The sequence below is a fragment of the Myxine glutinosa genome, chromosome 2, assembly GCF_964187855.1.
Source record: "Myxine glutinosa chromosome 2, kmMyxGlut1.1, whole genome shotgun sequence".
In the NCBI taxonomy this organism is placed as follows: Eukaryota; Metazoa; Chordata; class Myxini; order Myxiniformes; family Myxinidae; genus Myxine; species Myxine glutinosa.
This window is the reverse complement of record NC_136262.1, coordinates 160,460,740-160,467,061: the sequence shown is the minus strand read 5'-3', so window position 1 is coordinate 160,467,061 and position 6,322 is coordinate 160,460,740. Positions and strand designations below refer to the sequence as shown.

General features: G+C 62.9%; 1 protein-coding gene across 2 annotated transcripts in view; it reads left to right on the top strand.

Annotated features, from left to right (window-relative positions):
- Positions 1-3,266: 3,266 nt before the first annotated feature.
- The window catches only part of PLCE1 (phospholipase C epsilon 1), a 296,731-nt gene continuing 293,675 nt past the window's right edge, over positions 3,267-6,322 (top strand). For both annotated transcript variants that reach the window (XM_068106883.2, XM_068106878.2), the window contains exon 1: positions 3,267-3,420. The gene's annotated coding sequence lies outside the window, so the exon portion shown is untranslated. The remainder of the gene's footprint in view (positions 3,421-6,322) is intronic.

Genomic DNA, 6,322 nt, shown 5'->3' with positions numbered 1-6,322 from the left:
CCCTCACCCCTCCCCTCACCCCTCCCCTCACCCCGTCCCCTCACCCCTCCCCTCCCCTCCCCTCACCCCTCCCCTCACCCCTCCCCTCCCCTCACCCCTCCCCACCCCTCACCCCCTCCCCTCACCCCTCCCCTCCCCTCACCCCTCCCTCCCCCCTCCCCCTCCCCCCTCCCCCTCCCCCCTCCCCCCTCCCCTCCCCCTCCCCCCTCCCTCACCCCTCACCCCTCCCCCTCCCCCCTCCCCCCTCCCCCTCCCCCTCCCCCCTCCCCCTCCCCCCTCCCCCTCCCCCCTCCCTCACCCCTCCCCCCTCCCCCCTCCCCTCCCCCTCCCCTCCCCCTCCTCTCACCCCTCCCCCACCCCTCTCCCCTCACCCCTCCCCCACCCCTCCCCCCTTCCCTCACCCTCCCCTCACCCCTCCCCCTCCCCCTCCCCCTCCCCCTCCCCTCACCCTCCCCCCTCCCCCCTCCCCCTCCCCCCTCCCCCTCCCCTCACCCTCCCCCCTCCCCCCTCCCCCTCCCTCACCCTCCCCCTCCCCCTCCCCTCACCCTCCCCCCCTCCCCTCACCCTCCCCCTCCCCTCACCCCTCCCCCTCCCCTCACCCCTCCCCCCTCCCCTCACCCCACCCCCCTCCCCTCACCCCCCCTCCCCTCACCCCTCCCCCTCCCCCTCACCCCTCCCCCTCCCCTCACCCCTCCCCCCTCCCCCCTCTCCTCACCCCTCCCCCCTCCCCCCTCCCCTCCCCCCTCCCCCCCTCCCCTCCCCCCTCCCCCCTCCCCTCCCCCCTCCCCCCCTCCCCTCACCCCTCCCCCTCCCCTCACCCCTCCCCCTCCCCTCACCCCTCCCCCCTCCCCTCACCCCTCCCCTCACCCCTCCCCTCACCCCTCCCCCTCCCCTCACCCCCTCCCCCTCCCCTCACCCCTCCCCCCTCCCCTCCCCCCCCTCCCCCCTCCCCCTCCCCTCACCCCCCCTCCCCCTCCCCTCACCCCCTCCCCCCTCACCCCTCCCCTCACCCTCCCCTCACCCCCTCCCCCTCCCCTAACCCCTCCCCTCACCCCCTCCTCCTCCCCTCACCCCCTCCTCCTCCCCTCACCCCTCCCCCCACCCCTCCCCTCACCCCTCCCCCCACCCCTCCCCTCCCCTCACCCCTCCCCTCACCCCTCCCCTCCTCACCCCCTCCCCTCACCCCCTCCCCTCACCCCTCCCCTCACCCCCTCCCCTCCCCCCTCCCCCCTCCCCCCCTCCCCCTCCCCCCTCCCCCCTCCCCCTCCCCCCTCCCCTCCCCCCTCCCCCCTCCCCTCACCCCCCTCCCCTCACCCCCCTCCCCCCTCACCCCCTCCCCTCACCCCCCTCCCCTCCCCCCTCCCCTCCCCCTCCCCCCTCCCCTCCCCCCCTCCCCCCCCTCCCCTCCCCCCCTCCCCCCCCTCCCCTCCCCCCCTCCCCCCCCTCCCCTCCCCCTCCCCCCCTCCCCTTACCCCTCCCCCTCCCCTCCCCTCACCCCTCCCCTCACCCCCTCCCCTCACCCCTCCCCCTCCCCTCACCCCTCCCCCTCCCCTCACCCCCTCCCCCTCCCCCTCCCCTCACCCCCTCCCCCTCCCCTCCCCTCACCCCCTCCCCCTCCCCTCACCCCTCCCCCCTCCCCTCCCCTCACCCCTCCCCCCTCCCCTCCCCTCACCCCTCCCCCCCTCCCCTCACCCCCTCCCCCTCCCCTCACCCCTCCCCCCTCCCCTCCCCTCACCCCCTCCCCCCTCCCCTCCCCTCACCCCCTCCCCCCCTCCCCTCACCCCCTCCCCCCTCCCCTCACCCCTCCCCCCCTCCCCTCCCCCTCCCCTCCCCCCCTCCCCCCCTCCCCTCCCCCCCTCCCCCCCTCCCCTCCCCCCTCCCCCCCTCCCCTCCCCCCCTCCCCCCCTCCCTCACCCCTCCCCCTCGCCTCACCCCCTCCCTCCCCTCACCCCCTCCCCTCACCCCCTCCCCCTCCCCTCACCCCTTTCCCCCTCCCCTCACCCCTCCCCCTCCCCTCACCCCCTCCCCTCACCCCCTCCCCCTCCCCTCACCCCTCCCCTCACCCCTCCCCCCTCCCTCACCCCTCCCCCCCTCCCTCACCCCCTCCCCCCTCCCCTCACCCCTCCCCTCCCTCACCCCTCCCCCCCTCCCCTCACCCCCTCCCCCCCTCCCCTCACCCCCTCCCCCCCTCCCTCACCCCCTCCCCCCTCCCCTCACCCCTCCCCCCTCCCCTCACCCCTCCCCCTCCCCTCACCCCTCCCCTCCCCTCACCCCCTCCCCTCACCCCCTCCCCCTCCCCTCACCCCTTTCCCCCTCCCCTCACCCCTCCCCCTCCCCTCACCCCCTCCCTCACCCCCTCCCCCTCCCCTCACCCCTCCCCCTCCCCTCACCCCTCCCCCCTCCCCCTCCCCTCACCCCTCCCCCCTCCCCTCACCCCTCCCCCCTCCCCTCACCCCTCCCCCCCTCCCCTCACCCCTCCCCCCTCCCCCACCCCTCCCCCCTCCCCCCCTCCCCCTCCCCCTCCCCCCACCCCTCCCCCCTCCCCCCCTCCCCCTCCCCTCACCCCTCCCCCCTCCCCCTCCCCTCACCCCTCCCCCCTCCCCCTCCCTCACCCCTCCCCCTCCCCCTCCCCTCACCCCTCCCCCTCCCCTCACCCCCTCCCCCTCCCCCTCCCCTCACCCCTCCCCCTCCCCCTCCCCTCACCCCTCCCCCTCCCCCTCCCCCTCCCCCTCCCCCTCCCCTCACCCCCTCCCCCTCCCCTCACCCCCTCCCCTCACCCCCTCCCCCTCCCCTCACCCCCTCCCCCTCCCCTCACCCCCTCCCCCTCCCCTCACCCCCTCACCCCTCCCCCTCCCCTCCCTCACCCCCTCCCCTCCCCTCACCCCCTCCCCTCACCCCCTCCCCTCCTCACCCCCTCCCCTCCTCCTTCTTCTTTTTCTCCTCTTCTTCCTCTTTCATCACCTCAACCCTCCTCCTGTCCCTCCTCCTCTTCATAATCCTCTTCTCCCTCCTCCTCATCCTCCTCCTCTTCTTCTCCACTACCTTTTTAACCTCCTCCTTCTGTTCTTACACATCATCCTCCTCCTCCTGCTCCATTATATTTTTTTATTCCGAAACGACCGACAAACCATCATCCGCACCCCTCCCCAGATCCTGAAAAACGACCCGACGTATCCCGGAACTTGTGCTCCGCCGTACGCGGTGCAACGAGCGCTCCCGTCTCTGTCTCTGTGCCAGTGCGGCGTCACATTCCGATCCCGTGAGCTGTGCGTGGGAGGAGCTCGTCGCACGCAACGCTCTCGCTGAAGGAACCACGGCATGCGATTCGAGCGGGTCGACCTCGGTGCACCAGTCGGAGTGATCGGGTCCACGGGATCACATCTTGCGCACTCGGCGGAGCAGCAAGGAAACTTTGAAAAGGTAAGATGAGAGTTTGTTACTTCGATGCAGTTTGGCGGTTCCTCCGAACTCCTCCAGACGGGTGGATTTATTAATAACCACACTCACGGATCTTTGGTGTGCAAGTTCTAATTACCGGAGAACGAAAAAGTTTAACAGAGTCGCGTTCCTGGTGTTCTTGAGTGTGCATACCTCGGTTTACCTGAACTTACATCGAACAGGTATATAAATCACGACCGGGCTTGTTGCAATGAAGACCGTTACGGTGGAGGGAAATTGTCATTAAAGAGTTTGTTTTTTCATGATTTTCATGAGTCTGCAAACGGGATTCCGTGCACCGTCGGAGACTGGACCAGCAGGCTGTGCGACTTGATTTGGCTTTGGGATTGCGTTGGACCCAGGTCACGTGTGCTGATTCCATCTCCAGGTCGTGCTTCTTGTTTCAGGTCGTTTGGGGCTCGCACGCGTGCACATGACACCATTAACCACGAATGTGTGATTTCAACTTTATCTGTTCGAGGACCGAAGCCTCTGCAAAGTGTGGTTAGTTTTACTCCTCCGGAAGCACCTGTACCTGCATTATTATTTATTTATTTTAATGGCAGGGTGTGGCTTTACAAAAGTTTTGATTTTTTTTTTCTTTCTTCGAGCTTATCCGGCTTGTCCACTTATTGCTTCTGTTCTGAGGTTGGGGTAGATGAGTGCGTGGAGGTGGAGGTGGAGGTGCAGGTGGAGGTTGTGGGTGTTTTTTTGTAATTCAAAGTCGAGGCTTATGGAGGACCGAGAGCGGATCAGGACTTAACAGTAGAAAGAGAGGGGAAAACGCACCAACAGTGGGGATAAGGGACAAAATAGAAGGAGAGTAGGAGAAACAACGGATGTGGGGAAGAATGGGGACAAGGGGGAGGACACAGGGGATGAATAAGATTGATGGGGATAGAAAAGATCATGGTTTTGGATGGGGGATGATCTGAGATGAACAGCTGTCTTGAAGACCCAGAGGGAAGAACGAGATTGAAGACAATGTAGACGTTGTTGTTGTATAGCCCCAGACAGTTCTTGAAGAAGCCCACGGCACGGAGACAGCCGATTGATCTCCAGAGATCCCCCACATCTAGGATGGTGTACCCACCTCTTCTCGAAATTGGGGCCACAACAGAGTTGGAAAGCTAGAGAGACAGACAGACAGACAGAGAAACAGACAGACAGAGAAACAAACGGACGGACAGACAGACAGAGAAACAAACGGACAGACAGACAGAGAAACAAACAGACAGACAGAGAAACCAACAGTCAGACAGACAGAGAAACAAACAGACAGACAGACAGAGAAACAAACAGACAGAGAGAAACAGACAGACAGACAGAGAAACAGACAGACAGACAAACAGAGAAACAGACAGGTAAATAGAGAAACAGACAGACAGAGAAACAGACAGACAGACAGACAGAGAAACAGGCAGACAGACAGAGAAACAGGCAGACAGACAGAGAAACAGGCAGACAGACAGAGAAACAGGCAGACAGAGAAACAGACAGACAGACATAGGAACAGACAGACGGAGGGAGAGGGAAAGGGAGAGAGAGAGAGAGAAAGACAAAGAAAGACAGAGACAAAAAGGAAAGGGCTGGTCCATAGGGATCGATTGGTGCTCTGACCGTGACCGTACTGCCCTGACGAATACGGGCAACGTGGAAGACTTGGCCCTCAATTTGCATTGGGGGGGGGGGGGGGGGCACAACCACCACGAAGAGGCGTCCCCGATAGTTGCAGAATGTGGAAGTTGATTCCACAGGTGCGTAAAAAGAGAAATGAGCGGAGGTGAGCAGTGAGTCTGGACTTTGGGGAGTTTCACCAGAAGGGGGTCATTGGGGCCGCATGTGCCCTGCATAAACTTTGGGGAAAGAGGAGGACAGCACAGAGGGTTGTTTGTGGGTTGCGGAGTAGTTTGTGGTCGAGAATCAGCGGTGGGGTGAGGATGGAGTGAGTGATGTATACCACGCTATATGTTTGTGGGCACCATCGGTGACTGGGTTACACTGACTTGTTTGCTCACAATTGCTAACGGTCGCAAACAAAATGTACCAGCCAATGCTAAATATGCCACCCTCAGTCTGCTCCGAACTCTGTTTATTTAGTAAACATGTTCATGTACTCTGTCAAAGCGCCTTTGGGCTACTTGAAAAGCGCTATACAAAATAAATGAATTATTATTATTATTATTATTCATTGAATCTTGGGCTTATTGCAAAATTGCATCGATTCACAGAAGCCTGAATAGACGAGAAATGCGATCTGCTTATTTAGCGCAAGCTTTGCGCACGGCTGCCTGGGCTGCTTTTCCGAAGGGAGAATGGATCCATCTTTCTGTTTGTGTTCGGATATGGAATCGTGATTTTGGCATGAACGGTCAATGGAATCTGAGTTGCCCGCTCCAAACTCTTCACCCATTCTTGCCGGCTGGCTCGACTTGAATATGAATCAGATTTTTCGAAGTAAGATGGTTTGCGTCTGTTACACCCCATTTACTGGGTGTGTCTGTGTCTGTTTGGATATAAAAGGATGAAATAAATCATTGGATTATAAGGATAGAAATAATGGGGCCGAGCCGAACCAAGCACTCTTGCCTAGATTCAATCGGATGAAGAGGCTGCAGCTTCCCCCCCACATGTGCTGTGAAGTGGGTCTCTGGCCGGTGTGGGTGTACTCGGTGTTTACACTCCCAAGCTCACTGGACAGGGTTCCTCCTTCTACTATGGGGTAGGGGGAGGAGGGGATTCTAAAGAACCCCAGCGATGCTGCTGTCGTGCGTGTCGATCAGGATTTGTGTGGAATGGCTGGGAGAGACTGCACAAGCTCCTCACTCTCCACATTCTTGACTCAAAGTCGACTTTCTTCTCCAAAACCCAGTTCAGGACCATC